Source organism: Urocitellus parryii, chromosome 15, assembly GCF_045843805.1.
Source record: "Urocitellus parryii isolate mUroPar1 chromosome 15, mUroPar1.hap1, whole genome shotgun sequence".
Taxonomy (NCBI): Eukaryota; Metazoa; Chordata; class Mammalia; order Rodentia; family Sciuridae; genus Urocitellus; species Urocitellus parryii.
Window position 1 is genome coordinate 8,876,202 of NC_135545.1, and position 18,020 is coordinate 8,894,221.

General features: G+C 53.7%; 1 pseudogene; it reads right to left on the minus strand.

The window, feature by feature from the left end:
- Positions 1-1,647: 1,647 nt before the first annotated feature.
- On the minus strand, positions 1,648-6,637 carry LOC144250278 (ubiquitin-conjugating enzyme E2 Q1 pseudogene; annotated as a pseudogene).
- Positions 6,638-18,020: the final 11,383 nt, after the last annotated feature.

Consider the following 18,020-nt stretch of genomic DNA (forward strand, 5'->3'; position numbering starts at 1 on the left):
TATTTATAGTTACACACGGACACAATCTCTTTATTTTGCCTATTTATTTATTTACTTTTATGTGGTGCTGAGGGGCGAACCCAGGGTCTCACAGGTGCCAGCTGAGTGCTCTACAGCAGAGCCACAAACCCAGCCCTTAAAATATTTTTAAAAAATTAGTTCCTCAGTTTTAATTTCTTTCTCTTTCTGGGCTGGGGGTTGAACACAGGGTGGACACATGGTGGACAAGCACTAACCACACAGCTGCGCCCCTGCCCCTGGATGTGGGTGTTGGAGACTGAATCCAGGGGCTCCTGCCACAGCCCTGGTTCTTTTTATTTTGTTGTATTTTTTCATTAATTTTTGAGACGGGGTCTTGCTGCATTGCTGAGGCTGGCTTTGAACTTGCGATCCTCCTGCCTCAGCGTCCTGTGTAGCTGGCATCACAGGTAAACAGCGGTAGATATTTGAATTTTTCTATAGCTAGAGATGTTGAGCACTTTTTCATGTACTTGTTGATTGATAGTATATCTTCTTCTGAGAAGTGTCTGTTCAGCTCCTTAGCCCATTTATTGATTGGGCTATTTGTTTTTAATTTTTTTTGTAGTTGTAGATGGTCAGAATGCCTTTATTTTATTTGTTAATTTTTATGTGATGCTGAGGATAGAACCTAGTGCAAAGTAGGCAAAGTAGGCAAGCTCTCTGCCCCTGAGCTACAGTCCCAGCCCAGATTATTTAATTTTTTGGTGTTTAGTTTTTTGAGTTCTTTACATATATATCCTAGAGATTAGTGCTCTGTCTGATGTGCATGTGGTAAAAATTTCCTCCCATTCCGTAGGCTCTCTGCTCACCTCATTGATTGTTTCTTTTGCTGAGAAGAAGCTTTTCAATTTGAGTCTATCCCATTCATTGAGTCTCAATTTCATTTCTTGTTCTTTAGGGGTCTTGTTAAGGAAGTCGGGGCCTGAGCCAATATGATGTAGATTAGGGCCTACTTTTTCTTCTATTAGTTGCAGGGTCTCTGGTTTAATTCCTAGGTCTTTGATCCACTTTGAGTAGAGTTTTGTTCGAGGTGAGAGATGGGGGTTTAATTTCATTTTGCTGCATATGAATTTCTAGCTCTCCCAGGACCAATTGTTGAAGAGCCTATCTTTTCTCCAATAGATGTTTTTGGTGCCTTTGCCAGGTAGGGGGTAGGAGATGACTGTATTTATTCATTTATTTATTTTTATTTTTTTCCAAATTAACAAACTGTAATTGTTTTCCCAAAGATACATTTGTTTTCATACACATCAATCATACACTGTAACCAAAAAAAGCAGTGTACATGAAATAAGAGAAAATAAATTAAAAATCCATAGCATAGGTAAGGAGGTTCTAGTCTGGAGCACAGCTGAGTTTCCAGCAATATAAGCAGTTTCTTTATAAGAATGCCTGCTAGCACAGGTTCCAGCAAGGTGGTTGTGTCTGTAGTCAGTCTTGAGTACTTGGAACAGTTCTGTTTGGTTTTTTCCTTAGCGTTCAGAATAGCCATCATTGTCCTGCAATAGGCAGAGCTATCAGGTCCAGGAAAAATGAGGGAGGGAACCACAGAGGCAGCATGAGATCCAAATACAGCCTTCAATGGTCTGTGGTGCCTGGGGGAGGAGGAGGGGCCATGCTCCAGGGTTAGCCATCTTCCTTTGGGGGTGTGTACCAGCCGTTTTTTTTTTTTTCCGTGGATCTGCACCAAGGACTTGTAGGACTGCTGTGCTCTGGTCACACTGTACTGAGATTTCTTGGCTCCAAACTGCGCTCGTGCTTTCCCCTTCACCAGTGTGGCACTGATCTGCATGGTCACTGACTCTATGGAGTAGGCACTGCTGCAGCCCTGCTTGGTGAGAAGTTCCATGCAGATGGCCCCTCCGCCCAGAAAATACCCTCTAGAGAGGACTGGAGACACAACCCTGAGGAATGGCGGGTCAAAGGGAGAAATTAAGTAGGATGAACTCGGCTCCTTCGTTCTCTTTGAGGATTTGGAGATCTTTGTGCAAAGCGCTGTCCTGGTCAACTTTGAGGAGTTTGACATTCCAATCCTTTAGACTGTCATTCACCAGTTCAACTGCAGAGTTTCCGCCTTTGAAACTCTGTGACCGGTATATATCCCTGAGCTCCTTCATCAGCCGGTCAGTGGCCTGCACCGAGCCAGACACGGCACCATTGAAGTAATCTTGCCTCTGGTTCTTTTTGGTCTTCTCTAGGATGGCCAGGTTTTCTTTTCGATGCCATCGTCTTCGGATTTCTTGCCCTCAGCTGGCTCTTCCTCTTTCATTTCATAGTGATCTAGGTCTTCCGTGTCCCTCAGGCATCTCCTTGTCCTCATCTTCTGAAGATCCTGCTTCCTGTGTGCACTGCTCTGCTGGCAAGGGCTGATCCAGCACCTCCACCTCAGGATGCTGAGGGAGGGAGGTGGCAGAGTTTACACGGGTCGGAGATGATCCTCTTCAGATGCTGCAAGAGCAGAGTGTTCCCTTTCTTTATGTCCACCAGCCTCCCCAAGACAGCAGCCAAGTGAGGGTCATCAGATTCCACCGACCAGATGGGGGCACAGCAGGGTGTGACTCCGTGATGTTGCAGTGGATGCGGATGGATCCCCGGGCACCGACCCCCGTGGGGGCAGATGCGGTCCGGGCGCGGCCCCTGCCCCGGCCCCTCCGACCCAGCCCGCAGGAAGTCCAGGCTCAGCTCGTCCAGGCAGGCGCTGGCCATGCGGAAGCGCTCGTGGCCGCGGTGGAAGATGGACTCTAGCAGCTTCAGCTCCCGCCTCAGGCAGGGCCCTGGCCCCCGGACCCCCCTGGGCCGCCCCTGGCCCCCGGGGCCGCCCCCTGGCCCCCCAGCTGCTGCCCCGGCCCCGGCTGCATCCTCTGATCCGCTCTGGGGCCGGCGGGCCAGGAGCCTCTGGCCTTGGTGGTCCGCCCTTCCTGATCCCCCCTTTGCCCGAGATAACTGTATTTATGTGGGTTTGAGATGATGTGATTTTTTTTTAAAAATTTTCTTTAGTTGCAGAGGGACACAATACCTTTATTTTGTTCAGTTTAAAAATCTATTCTAGTTATAAATGGATGCAATACCTTCATTTTGTGTGTTTACTTTTCTGCGGTGCTGAGGATGGAACCCAGCTCTCTACCACTGAGCCACAACCTCCGTCCCTGAAGAGGAGGCCATTCTACTGCTGGGGAGTGGAGCCTCCCTGGGGAAGAGCCCACCCAGGGTCAGGCAACTCAGACCCTAAGGTGCTGTGGGGACTCCAGGCGACTCAGACACTGCACTGAGGGCCTCCAGAACAAGATCTCAGGGAGCAAGAGTCCAGTGGAAGCTCCCCACCATGTGGGTCCCTGTGTCATCCCCTCTTACAAAGGAGCCCCACCCAGCAGGCCAGAGGCAGACACAGAGCTGAGCTGGCCTCTGCCCCTGGGCCTGGGCTGTCCTGACCTCCAAGCAACAGCAGGGCTTTTAGAATAACCTCCACAATCTCCCAGGATGCAGAGGCCCATTTCTCGAGAGAGGAGAGGGGTTGAGAGGTCTGCCAGTTCCCAGGGTCACAGAAGGGATGTATTCAATTAATCCCCTGAACCCCGAGTTCAGGGAGTTTCAGAGTTTTATACCCAGCATGTAAGGGGAGGGGCTCAGAAGTTCCCAGTCTGCAGAAGTTCACATAAAAGCAGCTTTTTCTCTCACTGTTCTGGGCAACTTAACCCTTCAAGGACAGCACCTGAGAAGGAGGGAGCTTCTTCTCCCCTCTCCTTCCTCCCCTGCCAGCTGTTACCATGGGCCCATTTGTAACTTATCTTAAACATATAGACATCTCTGTGAAGCCCAGCTCAAGGCCAGAGGCCTTGTTTACACATTTCTTCAAAGTACTCTACTGGATACATTTGTGAAAACTAGTGAGGGGGTGTCCAGCACCTGGAGGGCTGGTATCTTCCCTGCCAGTGGCCAAGTAAACAGGGCGACATGAAAATAGTTTATCTACGATGCACTCTTTTGCTGACAGTCCTGAATTCAGCCATGGTGAAGTGGGCTCTTCTGTGGAGAAAGGGGGTGCCACTTCAATTCCCCATTTAATGATGTTCCCCATAATTTAATCCTTTAAATTTAAGAGCATGATTACCATTATCTTGGCTTATAGCCTTATACAATGCCAAACCTTAGTTGTTGTCATCTTTTCAACAGCAGCTTCTTTAGTGGACCCAATAGTTTTAATGCACAGTGGAGCCAAACATGGGAGCAATGAACAGGTTAACAGCAGAATTCCCACTACACCAGTTTAGCTTTTAAATCTACCAAGAGTTGAAAACCATCTCCCAAAAGCATGATTGGGACCCAAACTTTAATGCCCTTCTAGGTCTGAACTAACATGTGCTAGTTCTCTTGAGTTGTTGGCTATATCCTTAACTGTTTGTCTATTGTCATCCTTTTGGATGCAACAATCTGAGCTGTTGAACTCTCCACATATATTCTTTCCTCAGCCAGTAAGTAATCTAATGCCCAGTGGTTTTGATAGCTAGCCCCTTGCATCTGGTCTGTTGTGTGGCTAGGAGGTCAAAGGCTGTGGCAGTCTGATTAATAATGATTTCTAGTACAGCTTGTAAGTGAATAATTCTGTTTAACAAGTAAATAGGAGTCCTATAGCTTTAACTGCCACTTTGTGCCCAGGTATCAGGAGCATAAGTGGTAATAATCCTCTGGGGTTGCGAGTTACCTTCACCCGAAGATTGGTGACCTCCTAAATCAAGTTTCTTTCCAATGCACCCCTTTTTCCTTTCCATCTATAGCATTCCTCTGGTGGGACAGGTCCTAAATATATGTTTTACCATCTCTTATAGTGGATTGTCCTGACACATGGTTCACATGATCTCCATGGTTGGAATAGGAGTAGGGCAGAATCCCTTAAGGTTATCAAAGGAAACCAAACTAAATAATAGACTAACAATTTGGTTAGCATAGGTTAAACAGCATGAATTAACAGAGCCAAACTAATAACACCAAACAAATCCTCGAAAGCTTATGTAAGCAAGATAAAATGTATAAGTCAAATTTTGTTACCCAGAATCCAATCAGTAGGAGTTACTGTTATGAAACCAGTAGCTAAAACCAAACAGAGAACTGTGTATATACCTAGAAGCAAGGGGTGGCAATGCATTACAGTATACGAACTATCTCAGAGGTTGAAAGAGTCCATTAGTCCTGGTGGGAAGTTTGTCTGTCATGGGGCACTGATCAGCCAGTCCCTCCTGTGTGGCTGAAACAGGGTCATAGTCTCCTCAAGCTTCAGCTGTGCATAGACCAGTCAGCTTCCGGAGTGACTGGAGCAGGGCTGTTGTCCTTCTGATCCTCAAGCTTCTCCGGTGCTCCTTTTTCTTGGGGATGGTCAGCTTCAAGGGTGTGGCAGCATCTGGAGAGCACTCCCAGTCCACAGCTGCAGGCGTGAGTCTGGTGTAGTGAATCCAGGGACCTGTCTCTGCAAACTTGACTGCAGCTGGGGTGGATAAAATGACAGGGAAAGGGCCCTTCCAAACAAGTTCAGTGGGTGAATATTCCATTCTTTGACCCAGACTCAATCTCCAGGCTTGAAGGAGTGTGCACTTTTGGAGTGAGCACCCTATGGCCCACTCCTGGCTGTTAACATGAACATATTCCGGGTTCATTTGGGGCTTGCAGCAGCTGGGCCCTCCTGAGGCGCTGGCTCCCGTGCATCAGATGCAGTTCTGTGTCTCTGGGACCCTGCCGTATTCGTCAGTCATCAACTTCCAGGCAAGTGGGAAGAATCTGAAAGGAGGGGCTGGGGCCAAAACACTCGCTCCTTCTCTGTTCAAGGCTTAGCATTTGAGCATGGCAGTGGGTGCTTGTCCCCCCGGGCCATTGGAGGCTCCCCCTTTAGTCTGGCCACACTTTTTTTTTCCTTATAAACATTTGGACCCTTGGCTTTGTTCTAGTGAGACCCCCTTTGAGTGACCTCTGGGTTTGTGGTGAGGGCAGCTGTAAGTGGTCCATCCTCCTCATCATCTTTCTGGTCTGCCTGTCTTTGAGCCTCTGGATCTCGGCTGATGGAAACTGTGGTGCCCACCTTAATCAGCTCACTGTCACACTTCTCAGTAAAGCCCTCTAGGATTGTAATTTTTGTCAAATGGCTCTCTGAGCCTGTCCCACAAAGGCTGCACTGATCACCTGTTGCTTGCACCTGTGCATTTTTTCATTGACAAACTTGCACTTTGGCTGCAATGTTTGTATGGTGTCCCTCCTCCCTTGGGCACCTCTGGGCAGGGACAGGGGTGGCAGAGGTGGTGGCCTGGACATTCAGCTCTGAGTCAGTTGGGTACATCTCTGTTGATCATTGCTGCCAGTTTCATAGAGCAGAGGGGCCTTAGGCAGGTGTGGGGCCCAGTTCAGGGCTATGGAGGGTGCGAGAGGGAGATGCTGGAGCAGCGGGAGGCTTATCTGGGCTCTGTCTGTCTGCAGATGCCTTTGGCTTAGGCCAGGCTCAGGGCTGGCTCCGATCCCTTCTAACTCTTGGGCACAGACAGTGTGTTTTATTATTTTTTCCCCTTTTCTTTTAGACTTTCTATGAGGCCTCTTGACATCTCTTTACCTTTAGCCCTTCTTCTTGGTTGGGCCCCATCCCTGGTCTGGATAATGGGCTGCCCCAGATCAGTCCTGGCCCAGGGCTTCTCCGTGGAGGAGGGAGCATGATTTCTCCAGCTTATGAGCTCTGGGGTGGAGAAAGGCTGCACACACAACGGCCTCGTCCCCCTCAGGCGTTCCCCTCTGGTCAACATGGGCAGGTGCTTAGTCCCTTGCAGGGGCATCTGGAGAGTTCTCATCTGGGCTGTGGCTCTGGTCTTGGGACAAATCTCCCACCTTATTCTTGGGAGGTGAAGAGTCTTTGGTCCTAGGAAGCCTTTGGCTCTGAGGACATCACAGAGGACGGAATGGCCAGTACTGGGGCCATCATTTGTTGCCTCTGAGGACAAGGGGGCTCGGGGGACAGTCTGTTGTCCAGTGTCTTGGCAAAGTTGGTCTTGGGTCCTCTGAGGCTGCTTTGGACTGGCAATCCTCCTGCCTCGGCCTCCTGTGTATTCTGTGTGTGGCTTGCTGGGGCTGCTGTCACAATACCACCACGGGGACTAAAGTCGCAGAAATGCCTTGTCTCACTTGGAGGAGGCTGCAGGCCTCTCCTGGGCTGGCAGAGGCCACCGGGCTGTGTCCTCACATGACCTTTCCTCTGCTCACTGTTGGCGTCTGTCCACTTGTAAGGAAACCTGTTGTGATGGGGGTCCCTTTCTCCCCACCTTGAAAACCTTATTACCTCTAAGACTTTCCATCTGGGCACCTCAGCTTCAGGAGGCTGAGGCAGGAGGTTTGCCTCAGCAATTTAGCAAGGCCCTAAGCAACTTGGGGAGACCCTGTCTTGAAATAATAAAGTGCTGGAGTGTGGCTCAGTGGTTGAGCACCCCTGGGCTCAATCCCTGTTACCAGAAATAAATGAATGAAGAAACTCTCCAAAGCCCGTCCCATGCTGAGGTGCTGGGCTTCAGCCGTGTTCAGGGGCCAGTGGGGCCCACTGCGAGCACCTCTTCCCTGAGTCCAGTGGATCGTGGTTCCTCCTCCAGCTGCAGGTGGCAGAGCTGGTGCAGAGACTTCTGGGTTGAAGGTCGGGAAGGGCCCTCTGGTCAGTTCCTCCAGGGACCTGCAGATGGGGATGTAGCAGAGTGGTGGACATCTCGCTTGCCTAACATGCACAGGGCCCTGGGGTCCATCCCGAGGACAGGGAGAAAGAAAGAACCCGTCAGGCCCAGGCTGGGCTACGCTGCATTGGAAACAAACAGAAGCAACCCACAGCTTGAGGGTCAGCACAGCCTGCAAAGCCCTGTCCAGGGCAAGGCTTCCTGCGCCCAGTCAGCCACCGGGAGCAGGGCTTTCCCATAGAACTTTCCTGCAGCAGGCACCTGCTACTGTGCAGGAGGGGTGTGGGGTACCTCAGGAGCCGGGTGCTTATTTATTTGGGGCCGAATTTTGAATGGAACCCAGGGTCCCCTAACCACTGAGCCACACCGTAGCCCTTTTATTTTTTGAGACAGGGTCTTGCGAAGTTGCTGAAGCTGGCTTTGAACTTGCAATCCTCGTGCCTCAGCCTCCTCAGCCACTGGGATTACAGGTGTGCACCACTGCCCAGTGTAATGCTTTATTTTAAGTTAAATTTGCATGTGACATGTGTCTACTAACTAATTAGGGCATATCTAAATGATGGAGGCTCCATTCTCCTGTTGACACCTGGACCCACAGAACCTTTTTTTTTTCTTTTGTACCAGGGTTTGAACCCAGGGTCACTGAACCACTGAGCCACATCCCCAGCCCTTTGTATATTCTATTTTGTAGACAGAGCCTCACGAAGTTGCTTAGAGCCTCACTAAATTGCTGAGGCTGGTCTTGAACTTGTGATCCTCCTGCCTCAGCCTCCCAAGTGGCTGGGATTATAGGTGTGGGCTGAGGGCCTGGCTTGTATTGTCTTTTTCAAATTTTTAAATATTTCTTTTTTAATTGTAGTTGGAGACAATACCTTTATTTATTTACTTTTATATGGTGCTGAGGATCGAACCCAGGGCCTCACACGTGCTGGGCGAACGCTCTACGGCTCAGCCCCAGCCCCAGTCCACTGTATCGTCTCTTTTTAAAATGAATTTTTCTGTCTCTGCAGCTTCTGGGTATGAGAGGGGACATTTTAACTTGATGCACAAAAGTGCCAGGATTCCCTTGGGCGTTACCAAGAGGATTCATGCTTTCCTGAAGAGAGAACTGGGCAAGAGCCTCTGTCACCTCCTACATGGGGGTCCTCTACTGTGAGGCTGCTCCTCCCCTCTCCACACTGTCCTCTTGGAAGGAGTCACTGCCCACAGCCTTCCCCTGCTCTAAGCCCTGTTCCCACTGGGATTGGGGAGCTCATGGGGGCAGTGGCTGGCCGCAGGGCACAGGCCAGGGGCTTGGCTCCCCCAGTGGTGAGGAGAGGGCTGCAGAGACAGCAAGAGGTGGGACCCAGCAGGGGAGGGAGGAGGCTAACAAGGGACCCTAGGAGGTGAGACCCAGATGGAGGCCAGGGAAGGGCTGTGACCAGCCAGAGAGAGGGAGAGAGCAGCCAACCAAGGGACTGACCCTAGGACTCGCGGGTGCTCCTGGCAAGTTCTTCTCCACAAAAGAGCCACACCCCAGCCCAACAGACCTTTCTTTTTCTGATACTGAGGATTGAATCCAGGGGTTCTTGACCACTGACCACTGACCACATCCCCTCAGGCCTTTGTAATTTTTTCCGCGGGGTGGGGGGTTCTCAGTTGTTGCTGAGGTTGACCTTGCTGGGATTATAGGCGCCCCACCAGCCCCGCCAGAAAAAATAAAACCCTTTTAAAGATCAGAGTACTTCCCAGGGTGGAGTGGCGCACAGCTGTCCTCTTAGCAGTCTGGAGGCCGAGGCAGGGGACTGCCAAGTTCCACACCAGCCTCGGTATCTTAGGCAGATCCTGTCTTCAAATAAAAAATAAAAAGGGCTGGAATGTAGCTTGGTGGTGGAGCTCCCTGGCTTCAACACCCAGCCCTGTTAAATGAAAATAAATAATTAAACAAACCAACAAACAAACAAGAGCACTTCTATGGTGAAAAACTCTCATATACAAAAGCAAATAAATAAGTCCTCATTTCCACCCTGTCCTCAGGATGTACACCTGGAGGGCTGAGTGCACTGTAGAGAGAGGTGAGGGGCTGGGGACATGGTCAGTTGGTAGAGTGCTCCCCTCACATGCACAAGGCCCTGGGTTCAATCCCCAGCACCACACACACACACACACACACACACACACACACACACAGGGTGTTTTTATTTGAACACACAAAGGCAGCTTAGGAGCTTCACCTGCTACCCAATTTGAGGATAAATCAGGGAGAGGAGGCCCTGCAGCTCTTGATCTTTCTGAGGCCACCTCCCTGGGGTTGAGGTAGGAGGGACCAGAGACCTGACAGCACCTGCTGCAGCCCCTGTGTCCTGGCCCTGGCTGGGATTCTGCAGATGCTGGCCTGGCCTGCTTCTAAGAGGATTGGGACAGGTGGTGAGCTGGACTAGGTCAAGGCCAGGGAAACCTGCTAGGGAGGAGCCCAGGTGGAGGAGGGAGAGGCCAGGGACCCGGGGGAAAGAGACCAGGGAAGGAGGAGCCAGGGCTGGCGGGGGCTCCAGAGGTCCTGGGCTCCACACCTGTCACTGCGACCCTAGGACCCTGTGTAGCAGGCTCCCCACAGGCATGGAGAAGGTGCAGTGTTACCCAAATCTCAGGGCGTCAGGCTGAGCTCATGTCCTTCTCCACAGGGTCCAGGAAGCAGGTGGCTCTGCAGGACTCTGGCTGGCAGGGCTGGGGGTGGCTCTCCAGCTGGGCCACCTGTCCACAGGGGAGGGCTCACGCTGAGGCTCCTGTACCCCCCACAGGCAAAGGGACTAAAGGCTGTGGACCTCAAAGGAGCCTTTACAGATATCAGAGCCCATGGGACACCCACTGTCACATGGGAGGTGACATGCTGGAGGGGAAAGCCCACCCTGGTTTTGAGAACCTGTTCTCCCCTGTGTCCCTCATGCCCTCAAGGCTCCTCGTGGGGTCTGGGTATCTTGTGCATTCCCGTCAGGGTCCTGGCACCCTGTCCCCGCCCCCACTTCCAGCCCCAGCCTGTCACATCCCTCCAGATCCCCACTAATTCTCTGTGCTGTGCTGAGGCTGGCCTAAGAGGATTGGAGCATTTGCTAAATGGGACCAGATCTGGGTCATTGAACCAGCTGTGGGGACACTTGAGGACCAGGGTGGCCACGTGGGGACAGAAGGGGAAGGGAGAGGTGAAGACAGAAAGGGAGCACATTGATGCAATGAGAGAGACCATGGGTCCCAAAACAGACACTGACCCACGCGTGAGTGGGCCTTTGACTTATCTTGAATGAGCTTCTCCATAAACCACCGCATCAGGAGGGAAAATCCCTACAGCAGCCAGGCAGAGACTCTGGAGGCTGAGGAGGGAACACCTTTTGAGGCCAGCCTCAACAACTTAGTGAGGTCCTATTCAACTTGGGGACACTCTGTGTCGAAAACATAAGGGCTGGGGAGGCAGCTTAGTGACAGAACACCCTGGCTTCAATCCCCACCCCAAAAGAAACACTGGGGCACTTCCAAAGGAGGAAGCCGAGCATCTCCCAAAGTCCCACTGCTGACTGCCACTGTGAGCCGTCCACGTGGTCTCGGAAACAGCCTGCGAACATTGTCCACGGCCACTTGAAAACCAGGCTTCTCAGTCCTGTCAGCCTCTAGAGATTTCCAGTAAATCCCTAGAGTACTCACTGGTAGAAAGCACTCAAGAGGTTCCAACAGGTAACTGCAAAAGCCAGAGTTTCCATTTTCCAAGATGACAACGCTCAGGACCTTGGCTGAGCAACTTTGGGAATGGACACAACACTATGAGCAGCGGCACATGCCTGGAATCCCAGCCACTCAGGAGGCTGAGGCAGGAGGATCACAAGTCCCAGGCAACTTAGTGAGAATCTATCTCCAGGGTTTTGTTTTGTTTTTTTGAGGGGGGGAGGGGAGGGTCTTTGTCTTGTTTTGTTTGCTTTTTTTTTTTTTTGATTGGGGGGGTTGTTTGTTTGTTGTTTTGTTTTTAGATACTGGGGATTGAACCCAGGAAAAATTTACCACTGAGCTACATCCCCAGGATATTTTGAGATAGGACCTTGCTAAGTTGTTTAGGGATTCTCTGATTTGCTAAGGCTGGCCTTAAACTTGCCATCCTTCTGCCTCAGCCTCCTGAGCTGCTGGGATTACAGGCATGCACCACCAAACCCAACAAGAACCTGTCTCAAAGTAAAAAAATAAAGAGGGCTGGGAATGGGGCTCCACGGTATAGCGTCTCTGGGAGAAATTCCTAATACTGCAAAAAGTAAGTCAATAAATAAAAATGTTAAAACAGAAAGCTCATCTATTTTACCATAATTTTTACCTCAAAGGTCACACTGAAAGGAGTGAACGTCACGTTTCCCTCTTTATCCAGGAACCCAATGGTTGATTGAAATTCTCTGCCTGATTCACTCACGTGGGGACCCCAAGTGGGTTCAATCAGTGTCCTTCTGGAAGCGCTCGCCCTGGATAGAGAGAAGGGACGCCGAGCAGTTAGACAGAGACTCGGAGGGCCCGCGCTGCTTCACCTCCCACCTTCCTTTCCACCTCTTCCCCAAGTCCTTCTTCACTTCCAAGGGCAAGGTCAGTGCCTGATGCTGTAGAAATGCTTAACAAATGCCTCTTAGACTTTAACCTGCCCCCAAAGCCCCAGAGACCCTGCTGGGGCAGGATCCTATACTAGATTCCCCGCTTTTGCTGCCCTAAAATATGAATAGTAAGTCTCCTGCCTCATAGTGAAGTCAGCTGGTCATATCAGCTGCGGGAGCCCAGGTGGCTCTGGAGGACTGGCCACTCTCTCTAAGAATGGCCACCTGCTGCACAGAGCAGGGCCCTGAGTCCACCAGCCGCTTGAGCCTCCCTGGGGCTTAGAGCTGATCAGAAGGACCAGAGAGAGCCAGGGTCCCACTCACTGCGTGATGTTTTTGGAAACAGTTTGCAGGAAGGTATTCATTTGTGTATGATATATATATATTTTAATTTCTATACTTAAACTACATCTGGAAACATCACCTCAGAATCTCCTCTGTTGGCCAGGCACAGTGACTCTCAGCTGTAATCTCAGCGGCTTGGGAGGCTGAGGCAGGAGGATCACAAATTCAAGGCCAGTCACAGTGATCTAGCAAGGCCCTAAGCTACTCAGTGAGAACTTGTCTCAAAATAAAAAAATTAAAAGGAAGGGATGTGGCTCAGTGCTCTTGAGGGAAATCCCCAGCATGAAAATCATCCTCATGTGTCCACCAGGGGGCGCCACAGGCACCTAAGCCTGTGGGTTCACCAGGGGGCGCCACAGGCACCTATGGCCGTGTGTCCACAAGGGGGCGTCACTGGCACTTAAGCCCATGTGTCCACCAGGAACTCGACAGGCACTTAAGCCCGAGTATCCACTAGGGGATGTCACAGACACGGAAGCCCGTGTGTCCACCAGGGAGCGCCACAGGAACCTAAGGCTGTGTGTCCACTAGGGGGCTCCACAGGCACCGAAGCCCATGTTGCCAACAGGGAGCGCCACAGACACCTAAGCCCGTGTGTCCACTAGGGGGCGCCACAGGCACCTAAGCCCGTGTGTCCACCAGGGGGCCCCACAGGCACCCAAGCCTGTGTGTCCACCAGGGGGCGCCACAGGCACCTAAGCCCTTGTGTCCACTAGGGGGCTCCACAGGCACCGAAGCCCATGTTGCCACCAGGGAGCGCCACAGACACCTAAGCCCGTGTGTCCACTAGGGGGCCCCACAGGCACCTAAGCCCGTGTGTCCACTAGGGGGCCCCACAGGCACCCAAACCTGTGTGTCCACCAGGGAGCGCCACAGACACCTAAGCCCGTATGTCCACCAGGGAGCGCCACAGGCACCTAAGGCTGTGTGTCCACCAGGGGGCGCCACAGGCACCTAAGGCTGTGTGGCCACCAGGGGGTGCCACAGGCACTTAAGCCCGTGTGTCCACCAGGAACTCCACAGGCACCTAAGCCCGTGTGGCCACTAGGGGGCCCCACAGGCACCCAAGCCTGTGTGTCCACCAGGGGGCGCCACAGGCACCTAAGCCCGTGTGTCCACTAGGGGGCGCCACAGGCACTGAAGCCCTTGTTTCCACTAGGGGTGCCACAGGCACCAAAACCCGTGTGTCCACCAGGGAGCGCCACAGGCATCTAAGGCTGTGTGGCCACCAGGGGGCGCCACAAGCGCTTAAGCCTGTGTGTCCACCAGGAACTCCACAGGCACCTAAGCCCGTGTGTCCACTAGGGGGCCCCACAGGCACCCAAGCCTGTGTGTCCACCAGGGGGCGCCACAGGCACCTAAGCCCGTGTGTCCACCAGGGGGCCCCACAGGCACCCAAGCCTGTGTGTCCACCAGGGGGCGCCACAGGCACCTAAGCGCTTGTGTCCACTAGGGGGCGCCACAGGCACCTAAGCCCGTGTGTCCACTAGGGGGCCCCACAGGCACCCAAACCTGTGTGTCCACCAGGGAGCGCCACAGACACCTAAGCCCGTGTGTCCACTAGGGGGCGCCACAGGCACCGAAGCCCTTGTTTCCACTAGGGGGTGCCACAGGCACCGAAGCCCGTGTGTCCACCAGGGAGCGCCACAGGCACCTAAGGCTGTGTGTCCACCAGGGGGCGCCACAGGCACCTAAGGCTGTGTGTCCACCAGGGGGCGCCACAGGCACCTAAGGCTGTGTGTCCACCAGGGGGTGCCACAGGCACTTAAGCCCGTGTGTCCACCAGGAACTCCACAGGCACCTAAGCGCGTGTGTCCACTAGGGGGCCCCACAGGCGCCCAAGCCTGTGTGTCCACCAGGGGATGCCACAGGCACCTAAGCACGTGTGTCCACTAGGGGGCGCCAAAGGCACCGAAGCCCTTGTTTCCACTAGGGGGTGCCACAGGCACCTAAGCCCGTGTGTCCACCAGGGAGCGCCACAGGCACCTAAGGCTGTGTGTCCACCAGGGGGCGCCACAGGCACCTAAGGCTGTGTGGCCACCAGGGGGTGCCACAGGCACTTAAGCCCGTGTGTCCACCAGGAACTCCACAGGCACCTAAGCCCGAGTGGCCACTAGGGGGCGCCAAAGGCACCAAAGCCCTTGTTTCCACTAGGGGGTGCCACAGGCACCTAAGCCCGTGTGTCCACCAGGGAGCGCCACAGGCACCTAAGGCTGTGTGTCCACCAGGGGGCGCCACAGGCACCTAAGGCTGTGTGGCCACCAGGGGGTGCCACAGGCACTTAAGCCCGTGTGTCCACCAGGAACTCCACAGGCACCTAAGCCCGTGTGGCCACTAGGGGGCCCCACAGGCACCCAAGCCTGTGTGTCCACCAGGGGGCGCCACAGGCACCTAAGCGCGTGTGTCCACTAGGGGGCGCCACAGGCACTGAAGCCCTTGTTTCCACTAGGGGTGCCACAGGCACCAAAGCCCGTGTGTCCACCAGGGAGTGCCACAGGCATCTAAGGCTGTGTGGCCACCAGGGGGCGCCACAAGCGCTTAAGCCTGTGTGTCCACCAGGAACTCCACAGGCACCTAAGCCCGTGTGGCCACTAGGGAGCGCCACAGGCGCCCAAGCCTGTGTGTCCACCAGGGAGCGCCACAGGCACCTAAGGCTGTGTGTCCACCAGGGGACGCCACAGGCACCTTAGCGCGTGTGTCCACTAGGGGGCGCCACAGGCACCTAAGCCCGTGTGTCCACTAGGGGGCGCCAAGGTACCTAAGCCAGTGTGTCCACCAGGGGGCCCCACAGGCACCCAAACCTGTGTGTCCACCAGGGGGCGCCACAGGCACCTAAGCACGTGTGTCCACTAGGGGGCGCCACAGGCACCGAAGCCCTTGTTTCCACTAGGGGGTGCCACAGGCACCGAAGCCCTTGTTTCCACTAGGGGGTGCCACAGGCACCGAAGCCCGTGTGTCCACCAGGGAGCGCCACAGGCACCTAAGGCTGTGTGTCCACCAGGGGGCGCCATAGGCACCTAAGGGTGTGTGGCCACCAGGGGGCGCCACAGGCACTTAAGCCCGTGTGTCCACCAGGAACTCCACAGGCACCTAAGCCCGTGTGTCCACTAGGGAGCGCCACAGGCACCCAAGCCTGTGTGTCCACCAGGGAGCGCCACAGGCACCTAAGGCTGTGTGTCCACCAGGGAGCGCCACAGGCACTTAAGGCCGTGTGACCACCAGGAACTCCACAGGCGCCTAAGCCCGTGTTTCCACTAGGGGGGCGCCACAGGCACTGAAGCCTGTGTGTCCACCAGGGGGCGCCACAGGCACCTAAGTCCATGTGTCCACCCCTGAGCACATCTTCCCCACACCCCGAACTCGCCGCCTCCCATTCTTCCTGATCAAGCAGCAGAACCAGCCTTCTCTGAAGCCCAGCTCCACCCTGACTACACCATGTCCTCTCTTGGCCACCCCTGCCTCATGCCCCTGGCCACCTTCCCTTATCTCACTGGTAACCAAGTCCCAGAACCTCGATGGAGCCCTGTGTTGCCACCAGTCGGGGATCCTTCCTTCCTATTAAGGCAACATCCACCCCCAGCTCCACTCTTCTATCTATTTGCTCCCTTCCTTGGTCCTTGTCACCAACAGGCGCCTATTTAGTTCCTTATCCCTGAGCCTCACACTACAACGCCAGCACCTCCAGAGCTCATGGTTGGTCCCCAGGTATTGGGACAGCTCTGGTCCCGTGGCAGGTGTCTCGTCGCCCTTGTTAAATAACAGTATCCACTAGCCATCCCTTCCACAGCCACCCTGCTGCTCCTCACCTGGATCCTGGTGGCCTCCCCGCTGGGCTTCACCTGCATGCCACACTGCAGTCACCTGCCACACTCTGCACACTTGACCTTCTCCTTACACCTCCATCCCCCGTCCTCAGCATAGAGTGCTGTCTGAGCAGCGCGGCCCCCAGCTGAAGGCTTCAGGCCTCCTTTCTGCCTCGCCCAGCCTCCCCTTCAGAAGGGGGCAGTGAAGCCATGTGATGGACCTCAGGGCTGAGCAGGGAGAGCCCCCCCTCACTAGTGGAGTATTTGATCCTGCCACTGGTGTCTAGAAAAGCCTGGATTGTGCTTCAGAGGCCCCCAGGAATCTTACAAAATGGAATCCGTGGTGGTGGGTGATGACGCCATCACCTGCAACCCCACCCTTGCCCCCATCTCCCTTGAACTCCTGCACAGGCCTCTTTCTTGCTTATCCAGTTGTATCAGTCAGCTTTTCATGACTGTATCAAAATCCCCAAGGCAGACTACTTTAAAATGAAAAGGGTTTATGTGGGCTCCCAGTTCCAGAAGTACCATAACCCAAGAGCATGGCACAGGCACTGGTGAGGGGCCCCTGGGCTGCCTCTCATCCTGAGGAGAGTGCTCCTGGATCTCTGTGCTCTCTCTTCCCCTCCTTACAAAGCCATAAGAGGCTGGGCACTGTGGTGCATGTCTGTAATCCCCAGCTACCTGGGAGGACGAGGCAGGAGGATCTCCAGTTAGAGGCCAGCCTCAGCAACTCAGCCAGACTCTGTCCTAATAAAAAGGCCTGGGGTGAAGCTCAGCGGTGGAGTGACCCTGGGTTCAGTCCCCAGTGCCACACAAATGAAGAAGGGGGGGTTCAAAAGCCACAGGGATCCATCACGACCCATGACTCTAGTGACCTAAACAGATCACTTCCCAAGGTCACGCCTTTGTACACGGCCAGCTGCGCTTGTCCCTCTTAATACCCCGAGTTCAACTTCCAGGATTAGACTCCTGTCTGAGTTTGGGGCACCAATCCATACTCAGAACATAGCACCAACCGGGAGCTCAAAGTAAATATAGTAGAACCACTGAAGCGTCTACCCCATATTTATGCAGATTTACCCACTCGATTTCCAATTGGGTGGCCTCTGGGGCAGGCTGACCCTGTTCCTCCCTCCTGGGTGCCACCAGAAGAAGGGAGAGATGCTCTGTGGCCCTGAAAAAGCTTCTTTTCTGTTGTCACCAAATTCCAGACCCCACCTCCACTGCTGAGAGAGGCCCCAGGGGTCTGCTCCTGTCATTCTGTGACCTCTGTCACCACAGGAGCCACAGGAAGCAAGCCAGGGACGCCAGAAGCAGGGAAACGGAGTTCACACCTGAAAGACATTGGCCTGAGTCTTAGATGAAGCCTTGAAGTTGAACTCTTGAGCGTGCTGAACCGTGGGGACTTCAGGCCTGTGGGGTGGACAGGCCTGCCTTGGGGCCCAGGGCAGAAGGCTATGGTTTGGATATGGCTGAAATGTCCCCCAGTGGCCATGTGTCACGAGCTTAGCACCAGGGTGACAACATTCGGAGGGGCAGGAACCTGTCAGAGGTGACAGTGGGAGAAGCCCTGC